General features: G+C 38.8%; 1 protein-coding gene and 1 long non-coding RNA gene across 34 annotated transcripts in view; one reads left to right on the forward strand and one right to left on the reverse strand.

Annotated features, from left to right (window-relative positions):
* LOC102546465 (uncharacterized) overlaps positions 1-19,461 on the reverse strand; it is a 36,130-nt gene extending 16,669 nt beyond the window's left edge. Inside the window, exons 1-4 of one of the 2 annotated variants that reach the window (XR_015639713.1) lie at positions 19,255-19,461; positions 15,083-15,207; positions 10,469-10,576; positions 1,255-1,350 (exon numbers count right to left, since the gene is read on the reverse strand). This is a non-coding gene — a long non-coding RNA (uncharacterized LOC102546465). The remainder of the gene's footprint in view (positions 1-1,254; positions 1,351-10,468; positions 10,577-15,082; positions 15,208-19,254) is intronic. The other variant, XR_015639714.1, reaches the window with a different exon arrangement.
* LOC102556133 (uncharacterized) overlaps positions 1-22,870 on the forward strand; it is a 194,309-nt gene that overhangs the window by 87,688 nt on the left and 83,751 nt on the right. For 8 of the 32 annotated variants that reach the window (XR_015639693.1, XR_015639705.1, XR_015639692.1 and 5 more), the window contains exon 1: positions 19,552-19,642. The exons of 9 other annotated variants lie outside the window; for them this stretch is intronic. The gene's annotated coding sequence lies outside the window, so the exon portion shown is untranslated. Of the gene's footprint in view, positions 1-19,523; positions 19,643-22,870 lie in introns of those variants that run through there. 15 more of the 32 variants (XR_015639682.1, XR_015639691.1, XR_015639686.1 and 12 more) reach the window with 7 other exon arrangements.

A 22,870-nucleotide genomic window follows, 5' to 3' on the forward strand; every position in this document is an offset into this window, starting at 1 on the left:
ACATGGAGGAACCCATGACTCCAACTGCAAATGTAGCAGAGAATGGCATTGTCTGGCATCAATAGGAGGAGAAGCTCTTGGTCCTGTGAAGGCTTGTTTCCTCCAACGTAGGGTAATGCCAGGGCATTGAGGTGGGAGTGGGTGGGTGGGAGTGGCAGCATCCTCAGAGAAGCAGGGAGAGGAGATAGGGGAGAGGGGGGATAGGGGATAACATTTGAAATATAAATACATAAAATATCCAAGAAAAATACAATTAAAAAAATAAACCAGTTACTCATAAACTTAAATAAAATTTTCTAAGAAAAATAGTTGCAAATCAACTACAACCTAATTTAATATTCACATTAAGGTGCATTTTGTCCAGAAAGAAAAAAAATCACTTAAATTTAAAAAAATGATAGTAACAATCACTATAGAAACAGCTAAATAGAAGCATATGATCATCACAGAATGTATTCATTCTAAACCTTCTTGCAAAGTAGGAATTAAATAGCAACTCTGTGCTGTAATGGAGAATAATTTAATTAGATTATATTGAAAGCACTTCCCATTTCCCATCAGTGTGCAGCAGTTATTTGTCTTGTAAAGCAGGAAGCAAATGGCAAATATAGGAAAGTATATGAACACAATGCAAACGCTCCTGATGACTCTGGACACACCATATACATTTACAAAGTGGCTTGATAAACAGCCCCCATGAGAAGCTCATTGTATTTCAAATTTTTTTGTCATCAACAGGTATATAATTAAATGCAGAAAATAGTATCACTTAAAAGGAGTATTAATAATACTTAAGGAAAAGGCTAACTAAATTTAAGCCCATTTTAAAAATTTGCATTTGTAATACAATTATTTCACAATCCCGAGTGCATGAAAAGCCATATAAAAAATGGACTTTTAAATAGTCAACCAAATACATAAAAGGACCATTAAAATGGCTGATAAACTTATCAAAATGCATACTCTGCAGGTGAGCATGTCTACTACAGGATTGCACATGGAACTACAATGTGAACATCTTCTGCAAGGTGTTTGTAGTGATGTCCATAGGGTCATTATCATTTCTAAAATATTAGATATATTGGACTGGATTATCACTCCAAGCCTTTTTCCTATGTAATATTCCTTTACACAGTAAAAGATACCATATTATATTTGAATAAAATTGTCGAAGTATACAAGGGTGTTTTCTAAAGGATCTCATTCTTACCACTTCTAAAACCTTGTCATTGTTGTTGGGACAGTAGCACTTACCCTGAGAGAAGATTGACTTGGAGGACACATGACACACCAAGAGGAGATGACTTCATAGGTGTTCCAGATCCAGGTCCAACAAGTAACTTCTGTGCTCTGTACACATACAATGAACACCCGAAAGCCATAAATTGCTTTGGTCTTCACATAAAAAGAATATGCATTATGAAAAGAAAGAAACTTGCAAATAAGTGTTTGCTTCTAAACCTCTCTGTACTTATTTTAATTTTGAAACCTATTTTGACAATAGGTAATTGTCAGTAAGTGAAAATAATCCTTTCTTTGAGTTCAAATTACTGTAATACAGCTTAATTTATGACTGTGTATGGATACAACTGTCACATACTTATGTCCATATATTGCTAATTCTGTCACAAATTGATCAAAAAAGGTTAAAATTTCTTTCCTAAATATAGGATATCAATATCTATATTGAATGAACACAACCCTTAGCAAACTGTGTTCCCTTGATGGAGATTTGTCCTTACTTTTCCAATTAAGTAAATGTTTGCTGATCATTACAGTTTATAGACACCTTTCTTCATCATTATTTTTGGCCCAAGCTCATTATCTAGTTAATTCTTCACCATGTATCAGTATTGTATTGTTAGTGAATTCAGTTTTTATACTTGACAGTCCAATTTTCTGTGTGTAAAACCCTTGACTAACATTTTTTTGTTTGAAGATATAAACATTGCTCTGTTTTCTGGCCACATGTTGCTTTGGAAACATACAATGCTAATAGGATTGTATTCCTTTAAAACTATCTCAGTCCTCCCATCACCATGGCCAGTGGATGGCAAATGCTTTCTTGTTTTACATACACTCTAGAAATCTCAGTTCATGTGTGATTACAATTATTAATATGTGGGCTGTCCTTGATTGTATCGTTTCAGATATACACTTTTAATGATTTTAGGAATACTCGTGAACTATTGCTCTTGGAATCTGGTTCCTTAATCTTTGCTTTATTCGTCAGCCACTCTGACTTTTGTGTAGGAAGGATACAATCTATTAATTGCAGAGATTTTTTTTAAATAGAAAAATATTTACCAAAGTGACTTGGAAAATTGCACAAGACATATATTGCAATGTCCCCAAAGAACTATCTGGCTCTCTGCCAAAGCATAAGTATTATCTAAGTTCTTATACACATTAACCATATTTGCCAATTTTTAAGTCTTTGTAATTATTTATATATTTCAGTTATCACTCTATTTTGTGTACTTTGTCATTTCTAATCAGTTTCCGTGTAAACATGTTATTTATTTTCCAATGAATGCATATATTCTGACACCGCACCTGAGGTAAATTAGCATTTGTGCAGTTCTGCCCATTCCCTGTAATGGTTTCTTAATGATTCAGCTCATATGGAGGGTGCAGATTGGGTGCATGTGTGTTATAAGTTTCTGGTGTGCTCTCCCTGTACAAAATCATGTCACCTTTTTTCTTACATTGCCCTTTAAAAAACTGAAATAACTATGGGAACAGATACTAAAACTTGTCTGTTGCCACCATTTGATATGTGATTCTGAACTCATAGGAGGAACCATGATTATCAGGTGTCTTTCTCATTTCATGGAGTTCCCTTCCTGTCCTTTCTTGCTGACTTCAAAATTACACTACACTATTTTATGGAATGTGCACATTTCCCCATCCTTTCCCATTTTTACTTGAAATTTTCATTGATTCTTTGTGAGTTTCCTATCATGCACCCTAGTCTTCCTCATCCCCTATCCCTTCCTATACACCCTCTATCTTTGCAATGCCCAATAAAGTATAGAAAACATCTCGCCCTGTAGTGTGTCCTAGTATGTCCTACAGTATACTCCTCTGTCCACACATCTTTACTTGCAAATACTCACTGCAATGAGTCATCTGGCCTGGTTCGAGACCTCTAGCTTCTGCGACACCATCAATATTGTATTCTTTCTGCCAGTTATCCTGTTGTTGCCCTGTATCATGGAGATCCTGCAGCTTTGGATCAGCAGGACTGGATCACTCATAGCAACCATTGGCAGATGATATAGATTTTGGGATGGACCAACTTAATGTCCTGCATCTAGACCTGGTAGCTGAGTTGGTCACCAAGCCAGTTCACCCATACCTGTAAACACCAGTCAGAGCTGTCTAGCACTGTTCTGGCTAGCCTACCCAATGTAGCCACCATAGGAAAGCAGGGTCAGCTCCCCCACTCTCATGTCCTTCAGGCTGGCTCCTACACCTAAGCCAGAGCCGTCTCCACTGTGATGCCCGGTCAAGGTACAGACAGGGCATACTCTGATAACTGTTCTGACCAATTAGGGGATAGGACAATCTTCCTGCTCTCACACCCTCAGGGCTGGCTGGTTCATTAGTGGATGTCTTTACCATCAGGGCCAGCACTAGTGTGTTGACCAGGTAAAGTACAGTGCCCAGCCTCCTGAGAGCTGCAGCTGTGAAGGGCAGGGGCAGTATATCTGCTTTCATGACCCAGGGCCAGCTGTCCCTACTGCCTCAGATGTTGAGGGGTGTAAGGCAGAGGGAATCACCACTACACTTAAGCCAACTCACAGCAGATTAGTGGGCAAATCATCTCTCCTATACTCATGCCTTTGGGGTGGCTCATCTGTGTCCTGGCCAACAGGGCCAGCTCCACTGGGTTGCCCAGGTAAAGTAAAGAGTTTATCCTCTTGAGTGCTATAATCTGAGATGGGCAGGACCAGCTCTCTACCTCTCATGAACCCAGGGTCTACTCCCCTGTCTGCTGTAAGTGGAATGGTGTTGGGGAGGGCATCACCTCTGCACCAATGACATCTCAGGGTAAGTGACTCACTCACCTCAGGGATGACTCACTAGTACATCCCAGCTATATTGGGCTGCCCAAGTTGAGGTGTAGAGCTGCTCTGCTGAGTGGTACAGTCAATGACTATTAACACAACACTTCTATGCTCATGACCCTTGGACCAGTTCTCCCTACTGCCTGAAGTAGTGATGGGTGAGAGTAGTGACTGTGGGAGGCATCAACTTCATGCCTGTACTACCTCATTGTGTCATAGATTTACTAGTTTTAGGTTAGGGTGGTTTTTATGTTTTACTTTATTTTTGATGGTTGTGTCCATGTTTTCTATGGTATCTTCTGCCCCTGAGATTCTGTCTTCTATCTCTTGTATTCCATTGGTGATGCTTGCATCTATGTCTCCTAATCTTTTTCCTAGGTTTCATATCTCCAGGGCTGTCTCCATTTGTGATTTCTTTATTGTTTCTATTTCCATTATTAGAGCCTGGATTGTGTTGTTCAATTCCTTCACCTGTTTGTGTTTTTCTGTAATTCTTTAGGAGATTTTTGTGTTTCCCCTTTAAGGGCTTCTACTTGTTTACCTGTTTTGTCCTATATTTCTTTACTGGAGTTATTTATGTCCTTCTTAAAGTTCCCTATCATCATCATGAGATGTGATTTTAAATCCAAATCCTGCTTTTCTGGTGTGTTTGGGTATCCAGTATTTGCATTGGTGGGAGAACTGGGCTCTGATGATGCTATGCAGTCTTGTTTCAGTTGCTTAAGTTCCTGTGTGTGTCTCTTGCTGTCTCTGGACAGTGCCTGGACCCACCTGTAAGCCTGTGTGTCAGAACTCCTGTAGACCTGTTTTCTTTCAGCTGGATCTGGGAACAGATATCTGTTTTGTGACCTGAAGCTTACAGTTGGGTCTACTGGAGCTGAAGAGTTGGTCTTTCCTATGCTCTCAGGTGTGTAGATAATCCTGGCAGCTCTTGGTACAGGTAGAAACTAGAAGGGTCCTGTCCCTGACTGTTCCTAAGTCCCTCTGCCCATAAGGTACACAGGACACTAAGGAGTTCCTCTTGGGTCAGGAATGTGGGCAGAAGTAGTTGTCTCCTCTGAGCTCTCAGGATTGTCCACATTTCTGAGAGTCCAGCTCTGTTCCTCATGGGTTTTAGGTACAGAGAACTGTGGGACTGGTTCGGCTCTTTGAACAGCCAGAAACAAGAAGTGTCTTGTTCCAGATGACCTCTGCCTTTGTGTGTCCTAAAGCCATCAGGGGGGTCACTTGGGGCAGCAGATTTGGTCTTACCTCGACTCTCAGGTGCTCCTGGCAACAGGTTTTTGGCTTTGGAGCAGTCATGGTCCAGCCCCTGACTGCTGCTAGGTCCCTGTGTCCAGAAGGCACAGAGGGCACTGGGCCGGTTCCTCTTGGTTTAGGAATGTGGGCAGAAATAGTTGTCTCCTCTGAGCTCTCAGGATCATCTGCACTTCGGAGAGTGCAGTGCTCTCCCCCATGGCTTAATCTTTATTCTTTTTCGTAAGCCCTCTCCTTGCTAAATTTGATGTTATTCCTTGTGATTTCTATTCCCACAATGGACACTAGGAAGTTGGTTTTTAGGGTTCATAGTTAACAAAGCAGACCAGCCTCTTTATTTCAGTCTTTTAATACTCCGTTTCCTCAGGATCTTAAAATACTTGTATCCTCAAATACTGAATATTGGTCAGCTCTGGCAGACATTGAGAATTGTGGGCTACATGGAGAATTTTTTGAATAATGGAATAGTCCTATCTTTCAATCATTTATTATGATTCCCTATTAATTACCTATGTAAGATGTTGTTAGTAGGTTTTGTGGCTACATAAAATTAGTCCTTCCCTTCATTACAATCTGAAGCCTGTAGGCATAATTGGCCACAAAATTTTATTGCTAATGCTGTTATAGTCTTAATTTTTAGGTATCTAGTTTGTCCATCAATATGAAGATTTGGAAATAATCAGATCTACTTTTTTGTTCCTTAGAGTTTAAATAGAACTTTCAAGGTTGAGATTTTAATTAATAATTAATTGGTATACCTACTGGTTTAATTACTTCTACTTAATTAATGCTTTCCAGCTTGAAAATGTACACAAAAACCTTGGGTAGCTACCAGTAACCAGTTGATATTGTATCTCACATATTATTCAAAGAATATAGTTACATAAGAGCAGAATTTTATTTTATAAAAATATTCATTTGAGTGGACTTAAAATGAAAAATATTAATAACATAATCTTATAGTTCCAGTTGTTTGATTCAATAATAAATGAATAAAATACCATAGACTCCTCAAGAATCTAATAACCCTAAACTCAGATATGAAGGTGAGACATACAAATTTAGAAATATGTTATACAATATATATTTATACTTCACAGATCTAAGTATAGACACATTTATTAATATAGGTATACCTGTGGAGATAAAAGAAATACTGGTTATTAGTGAGGTGAAGTTCAGTCATCTAATTACACTATCATCATATATATGCACATACATGATATATACATATTATATACATATATATCACATAATATATATTGAACTATTCAAGTAAAATGGCTAACAAAGGCAAGTCATATGATTAATGGTTCAATAAAGTAATTAATTTGTACTTCTTGTTTAACAATGTTTTGCCTATCAGACTCCATGGCATAATTTCAAATATATTGGATTGTTTAATTGCAGGTATATATGCTTATTCAATATTCCTAAAGTTTTCTGATCATTTCCTGAAAGAAATGGTTGCTGAGGAATTTTACCACTAGAACTAGAAATCATTCTCTTAAGGATCTGGCTCAGGTATATTAGAAAAGGGGTTTTCCTCCTCTACATATTTCTGTAGTATTCTTTGTGTTCAGTTACTAAAAGCAAATGGATCTTTGACTTCCTATTTTGATCTTGGCTATAGAATTTCCCATCAATCAAATAGGCCTCTGATTTCCTATTATACCTTTGGATATCAGAGTTCACAAGAAAATAAAATCTTTTAATCCATAGGTAAACGCAAAGGAAAAAAAAAACAAAGCCTCTAATTTTTTTCTGTCATGTTTCATTGGTTTTTAATGAACTGTTTAAGTTAATTGACTAACAAAGGCAAGCCAGATGTTTAATGGTCCAATAAAGTAATTAATTGGTACTTCTGGTTTAACAATGTTTTGCCTATCAGGCTCCATGGCACAATTTCAAATATATTGGATTGTTTAATTGCATTAAGCAAGCTCAGTTAACCCTTTATCAACACATACTGACAAGGTGATATATCTTTTTATTTATTGCTTTTTCCTGTTTTAGAGGTTGATGTATTTGGAACTGTAAACTTCACGAATTTCTTCATTTTTGTAACACTTACCAACAAGTAATTAATTCTTAGAATTTGTCCATTCTAGGACACATTTTTCTTCTTTGCTGGTTGTTCTATCTCATGTACACATTTGTGGGTTTTCTTTTTTTTTTTTATAATCTTAAACACACCTCACCTTGTTTTGATATTTGTTTACATCTTGAGAAACTGTTGTTTTTAATAAAGCAGTTGTTATGTCAGTTTGGATTTAAAATGCTCAATGAGTCATCATATCTTGTGACAGCATGCACAGTGAAGAGAATACAAGGTCATCCAGGTCATAGGAAGCAAAAAATAGTGCCTAACAATGTAATGGAGAAGAGTGAGGCCTGGAGAGGCCTGGAAAGCCAGTGATTTAAACACATTATGTTGATGGAAGAGAACTTGTCTGGAAGCCTAAACTGTTATGTTTGCCCCAGAAATTAAAATTACAAATTGAGATGTAGGCAAAGCAAACAGCTGATAATGGTGCCACACTTATTTTCCAGTACATTACTGTCCTCAAGCAATGCCCAGCATTACTTCCAAGGGCACTGTCATTTGTCATGATACCTGATCATTTATTAGAACCATTTTGCTTTCTTTTATGGGGGCTTACTTGACATCTTCATATCTTCACCAGATGATTAATTATTCTTTGAGCTGTCCCCTATTGTTCCTTGCTCATCACTCAACATGCATGCATACATTATCATTCTGCTGTAATTATTTATTGATGCAGCCTCCTCAAGATATAAGATGAGCTTCCTGACAGTAGAAACCGCCCCTCTGCACCCAGGGAACCTCACTAAGTACCTAGTTCATATTTAATGAGCGTACCTGAATAAGTTTTATCTGCTTTCTGGGTTTTGTTTTCCACAAGGAATTCAGACACCTTATTGTGTTTAAATTTGGTCTAAAACCTGGACTGCAATTACAACTTCAGTGACAATATTCAGGAGTCATCTGTTTAACTCATGCTTTCTGTGTTTTCTGCTAGCATTTTGACTATTGAAAAAAATCATGTGTAGACATTAGATTGTGCTGGACAGCTCAGAAGCAGAGGAGTTTTGATTGGAGTTAGAATGAATGAAGACCTCTTGTTTAATAAAAGAATTCTGTGAGCTGACTCACAGTTGGTGGAAAATTCTGGTTCAATTCATCGACTTCAAGAATTTTAATAAAAGATGATTTTCTTTTTCTTCTTTTTTTCCATTTATTGAGAGGGATCAATAACACTTCATCAAGTTTTAGGAAAATTGGATGCATGATGTAAATGATTAGCACAGTGCTTAGCACATTCTGAGTATTGACCTCCTCCCCATTAGCCAAACAATGGCTTATTTTTTTCTCCACCTCCTGCCAAGATAGTTGCATAGTAGCTGAACTAAGAACATTGGCAGCAATTAAATCCTAATACATTCTATCTCACTCTTCAAGCATACGCACACCGCCTTGTTATCCAAGCCAGGCATAGGCATTTTCAAAGTTTTCGATAAATAATTTTAAACCACTCTTCTCCCTAAACACCATTCTCCCACTAGTGAATGACAACTAGTTGTCATTCAGGCGTTTGGTTCCATTAGGGATTTCGCATATGCTCTTTAGTGACCATAATCTTAGGGAGAGACACCAATGTCAACTTGGAATATCTTTTCCAAAACACTCATTTGAAGTGATATTGCAGGCCCACTTAGAACACGTATACGCATGTAAGGAAAGAGAGATGACTGCAAACCAAAGCGATGTCTTAGAATTGTTCCCTGACTGAATTCAGATGGCAGAGAGGTGAGAAGCTGTCTAGCTGTCTCCTGTAGACTGGAATATTTCTTATGAATGCAAGCAAACAGCTTAAACCTCATGATTTCTGCTCTAGAAACCCATGAGGAGCATCTGGACAGTAAATAACAAAGCCTTATAAACAAAATTAAGTAAAATAGTTGCCAGCAGTTTTTGGTTCGGGGATGGGGGGTTTGTTTGTTTGTTTGTTTTGTCGGTTTTTGGTTTTTTGGGGTTGTTTTTGTTTTTGTTTTTGTTTTGTTTTTTGTTTTTTTAAACTGCGGTAGGCAACCAGGTGCTGAACAAAGGTAACCAGATCCTCAAAAACCAGCTTGGTGAGATCTAGTCTTTTTCTAGATCTTCTGTTTGCAATATTTGACAACTCTATATGCCTGAATATATTTTAGGTCCATCAATCCGCAGAGAAAAGTGTTAAGATTCCTTTCCTGCCATGTAGTAGATATGTTTTACTTTTTTTTTGTTCTTATTTCATAGCCAGCATTTCCTCAGCAATGTGCATCTGCATTCTCTAGCAAGACGTGTGGCTCACACATTTCTGTGACTGCCTTCCCAAATCTGGCCACGAACCATCACAACATGCCTGGTGCTCTTAGTGTGACTTTCTCATCCTGTTTTTGACTCATGTGCTCAATATAGTATATGTCAATCCAGTCACACATTAACGTATCTAAGAAATGAAAATCTGTTGTCAACGTTGAATATGTGAAGGAGGATGTATTAACTGACAAGAATATATGTTCATTCTAACGTATTGACTTGCTCAAAGCAACTACAAGGAAGATCAATTCAAATTGTCTAAGCATTCTTAGAACATCCTTCCTCACATTCTATTCCAGTGACTTCCCATGTGCTGGCTAAGTGGCCTGACTGTCTTAGTACCCAGAGAAATTCTTGAGAATGCTACAGTTTAAGCAGGAACAAGTCCTCTGACTCAATTGTGCTTTTCATGTCACTTTTGAGCATTCAGCTGCCCTGAATACGACATCTGACTAAAATTAAGTTGTTTTCCTACCACTGAATATTTGTGCTATCTCTCTCTTTGAAATTAACAACCAATAGAAAAAACCAGCTTGGTGAGATCTAGTCTTTTTCTAGATCTTATGTTTGCAATATTTGACAAGTCTATATGCCTGAATATATTTTAGGTCCATCAATCAGCAGAGAAAAGTATTAAGATTCCTTTCCTGCCATGTAGTAGATATGTTTTACTTTTTTTTTTGTTCTTATTTCATAGCCAGCATTTCCTCAGCAATGTTAGATTCAAATCACCCAGGTACATAACAAACTTCCTTACCAAGGAAAAAATATGCCTGTTCTTAATATACTGTAAAGGGCAATTTCTCTCTTCTGACCCTTCAAGAATATACTTTGGAGCCTTTGGTAAAGTCTATGCCAATGTGTTCTGCAAATCAAAGAAGGGAAATAATTAGCCATAAGAGATTACATTTTGTCAGTTTTCTTGAAAACATGAGAGTTAATTTTTTGTATAATCTGTCTCTTAATATAGTTGCAAAATGAGAAAACACCAATGGCTTATGCTGTAAGATCAAGAATCAACAAATAGAACTGAATAAAATTGCAAAGCTTCCGTAAGGCAAAGGTAACTGTCATTAGGACAAAACGGCAACCAACAGATTGGGAAAAGATCTTTATGAATCCTACATCTGATAGAGGGTTAATATCCAAAATATAAAATGAACACAAGAAGATAGACTCCAGAGAACCAAATAACCCTAATAAAAATGGGGTACAGAGCTAAACAGAATTCTCAGCTGAGGAATATCAAATGGATGAGAAGTACCTAAAAAAAGGCTCAACATTATTAGTCATCAGGGAAATGCAAATCAAAACAGCCCTGGATTCTACTTCACACCAATCAGAATAGCTAAGATCAAAAATTCAGGTGACAACAAATGCTGGTGAGGATGTGGAGAAAGAGGAACACTCCTCCACTGTTGGTGGGATTTCAAACTTGGACAATCACTCTCAAAATCAGACTGGAGGTTCCGCAGATAATTGGACATTGCACTACCTGAGGTCCCAGCCATATCACTCCTGGGCATATACCCAAAAGATGCCCAACACACAACAAAGATACATGCTCCACTATGCTCAAGCCGCCTTATTTATAATAGCCAGAAGCTGGAAAGAACCCAGATGCCTTTCAACAGAGGAATGGATGCAGAAAATGTGGTATATCTACACAATGGAGCACTACTCAGCTATCAAAAACAATGAGTTTATGAAATTCATAGGCAAATGGATTGAACTAGAAAATATCATCCTGAGTGAGGTAACTCAATCACAGAAAAACACACGTGATATGCACTTACTGATAAGTGGATATTAGTCCAAAAGCCTGAATTACCCAAGATACAATCCACAGACCACATGCAGCTCAAGAAGAAGGATGACCAAAGCGCAGATGCTTCACTCCTTCTTAAAAGGGAGAACAAAAATATTCCTAGGAGGGGACATGGAGGCAAAGTTTGGAGCAGAGACTGAAGGAATGGCTATTCATAGCCTGGCCCACCTGAGGCCCATGTATATACAGCCACCAAAACTAGATAAGATTGATGAAGCTAAGAAGTGCGTGCTGACAGGAACCGGATATATCTGTCTCCTGAGAGGCACAGCCAGAGTATGACAAATACAGAGGCGAATGTTAGCAGCAAACCACTGAACTGAGAATGGGCCCCCGTTGGAGGAATTAGAGAAAGGATTGAAAGAGCTGAGGGTGCTTCCAACCCCATAAGAACAATGCCAACCTACCAGAGCTCCCAAGAACTAAACCACTACCCAAAGACCATACATGTACTTACCCAAGGCTACAACTACATATGTATCAGAGGATGGCCTTGTTGGGAAACAAAGGAAGGAGAAGCCCTTGATTCTGCCAAGATGGGACCCCCAGTGTTGGGGAATGTCTCGGGGGGGCGGTAAGCGGCCATGAATGTGGAGGGAAACACCCTTATAGAAGAAGGGGAGGGGCATGGAATATGGGGGCTTATGTCTGGGAAACCAGGAAAGGGAATAACATTTCAAATTTAAATAAAAATATTCAATAAAAAAGAACAGCAGTAGAGTTTCCCAGATTTCAAAACAGCATTCAACAAGCCATTTAACTTTTTTGGCATTTAATTTTTTAGCTTCATCAATCTCATCTAATTTTGGTTGCTGTATATAAATATATGGGCTGTATACCCATGTGGGGCAGGCTCTGAATGGCCATTAGTTCAAGACCAGCATCCTGGGTGTCAGGCCATTTACTTTTAGAACCAAAATCAAGTTCAAAGATAATCCTTCATTTTAAAATGATGACACTAGATTTATTTTCACTAAAACACTGAATGGTAAAACAAGCATAGGGAATATATACCGTGAACTCTTGGTTCAGGATTAGGGCCTAGGAAGTTATTAAAACCAAGAAAGTGTTTATTTTAGTATTATGCATATTGAATATTTGGAACAAAGAATATTTTGTAGCCATCATTTTACAGATAAATGTGGAGCTGTTCTCTATGCTTAAATTACTAAAGGAGAAATTAATATATTCCTAAATTTGTATGTTTAGAAATACATATTTACTCAGATGGTATAAGATAGTTTATAGCAATGGCTTAAAGATTTCTACAATTAAAATCAATAAAAACACTTATTTTTTAAATTCAGATGCTCACCAATTTTCATAGCTATTTTGATTCAGGTTTAAAATGTAATATGAGTGAGATCAACCATAGCCTGTGTTTTACCCACTCTATTCTCTAAGTCTTATTTTATTCTATGAGTTCCATAAGAACTTCTGGTATTAAACAGTAAGTCTTATCCTGGGAATTTAATAATACTTGGGATTCAAACTTGAAGAATGCAGAGGCTACATCATGACACTTGAACTTAGACAGTAGCTCTAAGATTGCATGTTGAAAAGTATAAACTCAAAGATTGGGGAAGACCAAAGTCTTCTAAACTTTAAAACAATTAGCAACAATCTCTCTTTCTCTTTTTACAGTTAATACATATCAAGCTTTTATTTTGTGGCCAATCTAGTTTAACCAGGACTATCTGTGTGGCCACTAGGTTTATACTAGCCATTGGGGCCTGGTAAGTAATTGGTAGGTGTACCGCTGAAGGCGATAAAGCCTATCTTCCTTAGTTTGTTAGTAAGAAACAGTGGTAGTTCAGTAGGACCCCTTGAAAGGGGTAGGGCTAGATAATGGGAGATGTGTGTATATACAATATTGCATATATTCATGAATTTTACAAAGAACTATGTTACTCAGTAAAATATATACAAACTAACATGGTTATCACAATAGTCCATGTTTTAGTTTGAATATACTTAATATGGATAATGAAATATATTACTGCTTTTGCATTTGGGAATGGGTATTAGAGGAAAGGGGATAAAATTGTGAATTAAACCGCAGAGCTATTCCAGGATCAATGAATAAAGACAAAGATGTGGATTAAAGTGATATTTGTTTTATTTATTGTTCAGGAGTCAATAACAGAAATAATAGTTGTCGTATGTACTGGACAGAGAAGTAGATGTACAATGATACTCAAAGTTCAGTTCTCACAGTAGCATTTGTATACGGAAGGCTCAGCTTTGAAAGCATGCTCTAGTTTGGGTTCCTATAATGCTAGAACTCACAAGCTATCTTTGCACACTTTAAAGAAAGGAAATGATTCTCTTATTTAGCAAATCATGCCTTTCCTTCACTACTTCTGTACTTAAAAGCCAACCTCACAGTTTTATTTCTAAATTATAACCATCTGTTACTCACAACAAAGCCTCAGCCCAGCATACACTGCATGTCTTGCGAACAGCATCCAATTCTAAACTCCAACTACTGTTTCTAAGAACATTTTATGTTCCTGAGTTCTGAAGAAGCCAGATCTTTAGTTTTAGTACCATGTAAATTAATGGTGAGATTCATGGGTACCAAAGATTCTAAGTGATGGACCCCTTTTCTTGAGTATCATCAAGCAACAATTTTGCTGTATGGAATTTACTTTTTCCTGTCACCATAAACAATACGTTTGGCTTTGCTCTCTTTTTGAAGTTGCCATAGCTTTGATAACACAACATTCATGATACTTATTATACAAGTGATAGACATACAAGTGCATTGGTAAATACTTTTCAAAGGAATCGTAGGATATCCTGGACTAATAGCACTATATCAGTCAGAGTTCCCTAGAGGAACAGAACTGACAAAATTAATCAATATAAAGATGACTTATTAGAATGGCTTTCAGGTTGTGGTCTGGCTATCCCAACAATGGAAATCTACCAAGGAAAGGTTCAAGAATCGAGCAGTTATTCAGTTCACATGCCTAGATGTCTTAGCTGGTCTTCTAAAGAAGTATATGTTAATGCCAGTGAAGGAATTGACATGCCAGTGAGAGCAAGAGAAGCAGCCAGCAGGAAGAGAGCAAGTGTCCTTCTTCCATGTCCTTTCCATAGACTGCCAGCAGCATATGTCGGGTCCAGACTAAAGCTGAATCACCTCAAAAATCTGGATGAAAGTTATATATTGTCACCTCAAAGGATCTGGATTAAAAGTAGCTCCTCCCTCTTAAAGTTATTTATTTAGGAAAACATTCTTCATGGGTATACACTTGTATTTTCAATAATTCCTAATGTACTCAGGCTGACCAACAAGAATATTCATCACAAGCACCCAGGAGGAGATCACCATAGACATGAACTCATGGTTAACACCACACATAGACTTCAGTCATGTTTAAAGTCTACAGAAACACAATATGTCAGGAATCAGAGTTAAATAGATTTTTTTTAAAGGTCCAAAGTGAGAGGAGGAGAGAAAGAGAGAGAGAGAGAGAGAGAGAGAGAGAGAGAGAGAGAGAGAGAGAGAGGAGAGAGGACTTGAAGAGTTCTTACCTGTTTGCAAGAAATTCAGCATGTGTTGGGCTTTTGTCTCAGCAAAAGGTAGTTGTAATATAGAAATAACCTGGTCAGGTTTGAGTTTGAGTACAGCTAGGAATTCTCTAGTAATGCATTGGACTCTGCAAAAAAAAAAATTCATTCTTTAAGAGAAACATATTTTTGTCATGGGGAAAACTAAACAACAGGGAGTAGCCTGAAAATCCATCCTTAATTATTCATGTGAAAACTGTAGAGAAATTGTGAAGATTAATTGTCCATGCTTGCTAAGTAACTGGAAGAAAACAATGGTTTGTTTATTTGACAGGCTATAGGTTATATGAAGTCTAATTTACTACCTTAGAAATTGGAGCTACTTTGCCCTAGTTCTGCATCCTAAAAGTGAAAGGCACCATCAGGCACACACGAGAATATATCCGAGATCACTATGGACCTTGCTTTACCCTTTGAGATGTCACAGCATGTGTCTGACACATAGAGAGTTATAATATGGAACATTAGTTTAGAGACCCTCATTGCCAGAGGGATTTAGACAGAAAATCATAAGATACTCTGAGACTCTATGGATACTGTTTGTTGCCAATTTACTCTCCAATACATACTTACATGTTACATGTCCTGCCCAACAATTTACCACAAATATTTCAGGCAGAAGCTGACGTGTGGCATTTTTAATTGCACTTAATCTATGTTTCAATCGTGAGCAAAATGAATCTTGTTTTCATTAGTTTGTTGTGAACTTTTAATTTAGTTGTTAGGAATGGTTGTTTCAACACCGTTGCCTAAATAAAATGATGATGTGGCCACTTTTCAGCTGCATGACTTCCTGTGCAACTGATTTTGTCCCTCCAACTTCCCCACTATAAATCAGAACAATAGTGGCAGCACTAGATTATTGTGAAAGTTAAGGACAATAGTTGCGCATGGTATTTGGCACATAACAGCTACTAATTTAATTGAGGATCTTAGTCGACATTATTTGAATGTTCCGTTAGCCAATTTGGGTGGCACCTCCATTAAAACAAAGCAAAAATAACAATAATAATTATAAAAATGTTGATAAACATGTTTTCCTTACTATGTTCTAGAAGTTATCATGTCTCTGTTTACACTCCAATGTTTTAAATATTCAGGCCATCCCTGGAGAATTTCAGCCTTTTTCTTGTCTGTATAAGTGGGAAATGGAGGAAGAATCTTAGGCCACACTATCTTTGAAAGTACATTAAGATTTGGCACCCTTCATTAAGCAGTGTCCTTATAATCTTCAATTATTATGTTTTACTCTTTTAGATAAGAAATAAACATGAGAGGGATTTTATTTCTCAAAATATTATGTTTTTTCTTCTCCTTATTGAATGAAAGAAAAGCACAAAAAGAAAACCTCAAATATGCTTAGTTCACCTTTGAAATGAAGCTCATTGCACTGATTAATCTTGCTTTTGCCTCAGCAGCAAAATGATTTCAAAAACACACCTGTTTAACTTCAATTTTGCTGACACTCTTCCATGATGCTCTGAATTCAAGGGTCAACCTTAAAGTACTTCAACTCCTTCTGGTTCCATTGTGTTAAAAATCAACTCTCATAGCTCTTGTTTCTTGGGTTAGCTTCCGGAAAAGCATACCAATGAATGTTTTGTGTTGAAGTGAGTGGTTCAAGCTAAATATTCCTTATTATTTAATTCAGTCCATGTAATGAATTACAGGTTGTGTTTTAATTTTTTAATTTAATTTTTTTAAAATTGTTTCCTATAAGCTAGTTTGTTTTTAATGATGAATTGTATATCTCCAGATAATCTCAATGTGCTCACAATAAATATTTAAAAACTTGAAGTTAATTGCATAAAATAAAAGCAATTTTAAAATAAAACATATTTCTCTAACCATATAGTGTGATCCCTTCAAACAGTACCCATTACTCATTAACTGCCCTTAAAAGTCCTTGATGCCAGACATTTTTGCCAGAACATAATTCTTATTTGATTACATTTTATTTTATAAAGAAATTCCACCTGAATCTCATCAAATTTCCTTGATTATACATATCTATTTAACATGAAGATCAGAGATCTTTAACTATTGGTTGTTGTTTGGAATCTCACTCGCTCTCTGTTTCTTTCAAGGAATAAATTATCAGTTGAGTTGATAGATAAAAACGGCCCTAGCTATGGCATAAAATGGGAATTACAGTAGTGAGTTTGATAAGCATCCCTGATAAGCACCTGATTGAAATTCTGCTCAGGAGAACTGGGTGGTTCTTGCTGTTGGGAATGCATGAGGTGCAAATAGCATCAAGGTGTTCTCTTCTTTGACCTTGGAACCCAAAGGGCTTAAGTTCATTGGGGTGTTGAGGTTTGGTCTTTTCCTGCGTATTATAACGCTAAATAGCGTCACTTGTTGGGGGATGGTTCTAATGCTTTGATTTAATTGGCAATCTGCATGTCCAAACACTGAAAGTCCTTGACCCCAATTCGTTTTGATATATCAATAAGGATGCCAGAGGCTTATGATTGGGCAAAGAGAGACAGAGCAGGGGCCATAGGTTTGTTTGGGCTAGGACACCAGAGAGGAGGGCAGAAACAGGGAATTGCCATGACTCAGGGGAGAAAGATGAGACAGAGGAGCTGGAGGAGGGAAAGCCAACCAACCATATAAGAATTTGAGTAAGTGGTCACTGGCCACTTCTCTGATTAGACCTGGGGTAGCAGAGGGAGGTTTAGTGAGGAGACTCAGAAGTACTGGAGGGGAGCATGTGCTAACAGGGGAAGGTGTAGGAGTGCCCAGTTTCGGCATGTCAAAAGTTAACTGACTTGGGCGTGCGTGCGTGCGTGCGTGCGTGCGTGCGTGCGTGCGTGCGTGCGTGCGTGCGTGCGCGCGCGCGTGCGTGTGTGTGATTCATGACTCTGCATTGCTCCTGGGTGGGGGCATGCATGTTGCCTGCCTGGACCATAAAGGTAAAGCTGTGTAACTAAACTCACCGCTACAGGTGATATGTTGGAAAGCGGCTCATATCTGGACAGATCACACCAGGCCCACACAGTCCCATAAGAAGAGGTCTATTGGGGGGAGCAAGGAAGAGAAGGAGGAGGAAAGGAAGAGGGAAGGGGTTGGGGGTCTCTGCCTTTTATTCGGGCTGTGACATAATCACATGCACCACTGTGCACAGGTGAATTGCACAGGTGAAACATACACCCATACACTGGGAGTGTGTGGTGGTTACCATGACAACAGGTACAAGAGGGTCCTTGTTGCCTAGGGTTGATGTCATTGCTGGATTTGGGGACTAGCCATAAACAGTTTCTGATGCCTACATACCACCATTTTTTTTTATCATAAAGAGAAGGGAAAAGGGGGGAAGCCTATGGTTGAAAGGGCAATAGGGGCAGTCAGATCTCTTAAACTGCTTCCTGATGTCTAGGGACATTGTCAATTTTGGGGTGTAGCTGACTTTCACCCTCTGGGTCCACTTAGTAGTCATTCACATCAGACTTCTCTGTGCACAGAGGCTGGTAATCATTTAAAAGGAACTGATTAAATGTTTGGTTAGAGATTTTTTTTTTTAATCTGAGGTTGAAGGAATGTGAAAACAAGATTCATAAGGCAGGGAGCAAATATTAATGTCAGAAAAATGAGGAGAAAAGGCATTACAAAGGGCAGTATCCATTTCCATATAAGGTGTTTCTTAAAATCCAGGAATTGGAGGCCTCACATTCCCTGTGATTCTGAATGTGTGATTGTAGCTGCTGGATTTTATTTCTTACTATCCAAGACTGGTTGATGAAAAACAGCATTCTTCTAGGAGAAACATGCACAGGCCACCTTCTTTAGCTGTCAGGACATCTAGTTCCTGGTTGGTTCTGCTACAGCTGCCAAAGAAATGATCTGTTTCTGGATGGAGAGCATGGTTTCTTGTAAACTGTAGCCAAGCTCGGAAGAGAACTTACTGTGTAGCGTTAAGTAGTCAGCCCTGCCTTTCCCACACCAGTATTTATAGCTACTCATGAAGTGACCAAGAGTAGCACAATCTGAACTGCCCTCTCATTGTGTTGGGCAGGTATGGTGTCTACAGCTGCGACTGGTAGGGCATCATTTCCCTCAATTACTTCTAGTTCAGGGAAAAGGAGTACCACCATGCAAACTCCTGACCAGCTGACGGGCTGGCGATGACATACCTAAATACCACAAAGAGTTGATGTGTCGGAATGCAGGACACTGGCAGAGATGAAATATCAAGGGTTGTGGTTCTATTGCAGTCTAGGGAGCTTAGTCTTCATACAGAACATATCCTGGATGTCTTAAAACAGTTTGCCATGCCAAAAAGAGGGATAAAAAAGGTATGGGATCATGGCAGCATTGGAATCAGGGCAGCTAATACAAGGTGAGATGATGTTATTTGGCATTATCACTAGCTGTAAGTGGCAATTGTGAGGTAGGTTCCGAGGGTGCGCATAGCTGACATTCTGTAAAGTGACCAGGTCAGGGGACATTAAGTAGTTGGCACACCAAGGTCAAGGTCTGAAGCAAAGGGTGAAATGACAAGTTAGTAGTAACATTTATGAGGTAAGGCCTTCAGAGGAGTGTTTAATTACTTCTCCTATGTTTCTGCTCTCTAGAGGTTGGGCAATTGAGACTTATTTTCTATGGATGTGGATAGAACTCAGTGGGGTGTCACCTTGTTTCTTATGGTAGAACTTACTAACAACTCTTGTCTCCCACTGGGTTTCCATGGGTCTTGTATATAGAAGAAGAGGGTCTTGCATTGTTGATAGAAGAAATGATTGGTCTGTGATCCTAGCGTATCACATCTGGCAAGAACAATATGGACAGCCCATATTTGTTTGGCCAATTTTTACAATCATCTTTTGTCTGGTCAAAGAGAAATCAAGCAAAGAGACCATTATATGTATATGGAAAAACAGATATAGGCATGACAGCAATTTGGATTGGTTCCCAGTATCTGCCTATGGAGCAGTTTTCTGATCATATTTGGAAAGACTGTGTGCTATCTGTTGGGGTTCCTTGAACCTCAATTCTCCAGATGTAAGGACTACCCCGGTTGGAAATGAATATTAGGAGGAGGATGCACAGCCCACGTCTAATCCAGTGGGGTCAAGCACAGTTACCAGAGTGGAGTCTCATTTTCTGGAATTGGGGACAAGGTGGGAGGTCTCAACATCTTCTGGAGCTTAAGAGAGCAGCATCCTGTTGGGGTTGAAAGGAAGAAGAGTCATTTTGATGTGGAGGGGTGAAAGGTTTGAGTTGAGAAAGGTGGACCCAATGAGAGAGTCCCTCGAGCTGTAGGAGTCACAAGAATTAACTTGAAACCCAGACGGCCCAGACATTTAGGCGAGAGAGGTGAGAGCCAAAGGTCTAGAGGGCATACAAGAACTTGGTCTACAATGTTTACAGGCAATGGACAGAAGACGGCGTGTGGCCTTGATAGGCAGTAGTCAGCAAAGTTCCATAAGAGAGAGCGAGCGAAGGTGGCAAAGAAATGGGGTAAGTAGATGATCAGGGAGGGGAGATCATTTAGATAAAAGACAAGTAGCTAGGACCAGACATTCATACATGAGTGAGAAAGATTAGATGAAAAGAGATACCTTGTAGCCTGAAAAGAGCCAGTAGTAGGAATTTTTACCCATTCGAGGTGAAGTTCCCGTGAAAGTTAGACAAGAGTGATTTTAGGGAGTGGTTAGTTCTTTCTACCTTTCCTGAAGACTGGGGGTGGGAGAAAATATGAAAATGTCAGGGCATGTCTAGGGCTTTAGATAGAATTTGAGAAAATTGGAAAGCAAACTCAGGACAACTGTCTGACTAGAGGAAGTCTGGGACACGAAATCAGGGCGATGATCTCTCAGAGGAAGAGATAAGAAACTGTCTGAGTCCTTCTGGTAGTTGTGGGAAATGCCTCCACCCACCCAAAAAGAGGTCCACAAAGATCAGAAGGTACTTGGCCTGTTTGACAGTGGGCACGTAGGTAAAGTCAAATTGCCAGTTGGATCCAGGACGAGAGCCTCTAGCCTGATGGGTAGGAAAAGGGATGCTATGATACCGGGAGTTGGAGTCTGACATCTGACAGATTTTGTAAGAGGCAGTGATAGATTTTAAGAAACTTAAGTCCTCAGAAGTAGGCCGTTTGTGAGTCTTAACAAAATAAGACAACGCTTGGCTATTAGGATGAAAGAATTGGTAAAAATAGGACAGAGTTTGATGAATGTCAGGGAGTGAGAGCGAGATGTGGGTTGGAGTATAAGAATGTCCCAGTCAGGGTTAGACAAATCTAGGCCCTTAAGGACTGCAGCTTTAGCTGACTCATCAGTTCAGTTGTTTCCCTTGGAGACAATAGAATCATCTATTTGGTGGAATCTGCAGTAGACAATCCCAATAACTATGGGGATATGGGAGGCCTTTACCATGGCCATAATTTGGTTTCCATTAGTTACTGATACTCTTTGTGGCAAGTAACCCGTGGTCCTTCCAGATAGCAGTGTGGGACAGGATGATGTGGAAAGCATATTTGGAGTCTGTGTAGATGTTGAGAAACTGTCCCTGTGCCAGTTGAAAGGCAAGGCAAGTGGGCTACTACTTCAGCCTGTTGATTGGAAGTATGAACAGGGAGGGTCTGTGCCTCAATCACCTCTGTGTCTGATATTATAGCATAGCTAGATCTTCTGGTCCCTTCATGTAGAAAAGAGCTTCCATCTGTACACCAAGTATAGATAGCCTGAGGCAATGTGCCCTCCTCTATGTGTGAAGGATGAGGAAATAGTTCCTCTAAGTTTTCAGTGCAGGAGTGAGTTAGGGAGTGGTTACTATTTGATCAAGAAAGAAATTAGGAAATATTAAGAGGTGGGCATGACTGGAGTGTGGGAGTAGAGTCTTCTATTAGTGCTACCTGAAGATAAAGAACTTCAGGACGGTGGTAGAATGTGTAAACATTTGTATGTTAGAAGCTGTGAGAGATTATGAGAAGAGAATATGATTATGGCCGACCCAAAGTTTAGTTTTTTTGACTCTGGAATAAGGAGTTCAGTGGCTTGAAAAACCTGGGTAACAGGTTTGAGAAGAAATTTCTAGGTGGGACCTAACACTGCTTCATATAAGGGGTGAGAAAGGAGAGAAAAGGAAGGAACCCAGGAATATATTAAAAACAAACAAACAAAAAACCAACCTGGCTATTCCTAGGAATGATAAAATATCTTCCTTTGTAGAAGGAACAGTTAGAGAGAGAATGGATCAGAATCTTTCTATCTAGGGTAATAGCTTTTTAGGTTGGGGTAATTGTTCGTCCCAAATAGATGACCAAAGGACTGGACTTTAGAAGGTGAGACCCTGTAACCTTTACTGAAAATGAAATTCAGAAGAGCAGAGGTGTCAGTTTGGCAAATTTTTTGAGAGGGGTTACACAGAAGAATGCAATCTATATAGTGGACAGTCCTAGATTTAGGGAGAGAAAGAGAGAAGGTAATTCAGAAACCAGGGCCTGGCCAAATTGGTGTGGGCTGTGCTGGAATCTCTGAGGTAGAACAGTCCAGGTAAGTTGAGTAGAAAAGTGGGTGTCAGGATCTGTTCAGGAAAAGGCAAATATGTTCTGTGACTGGGTATCTAGAGGGATAGAGAAAGTAGCATCCGGAGATCTAAGATTGAGAAATGAGAATTCCCCAAGGGGATAGTGGGAAGAAGTGTATAAGGATTAGCCACAACAGGATGTACAGGAACTATGGCAGAATTAATGGACCTGAGGTTTTGAACCAGGAGATAGGTTCCACTAAGTTTCCTAACTGCTAA

The sequence above is a fragment of the Rattus norvegicus genome, chromosome 16 (genome assembly GCF_021556685.1).
Source record: "Rattus norvegicus strain SHRSP/BbbUtx chromosome 16, alternate assembly SHRSP_T2T, whole genome shotgun sequence".
Lineage (NCBI taxonomy): Eukaryota > Metazoa > Chordata > Mammalia > Rodentia > Muridae > Rattus > Rattus norvegicus.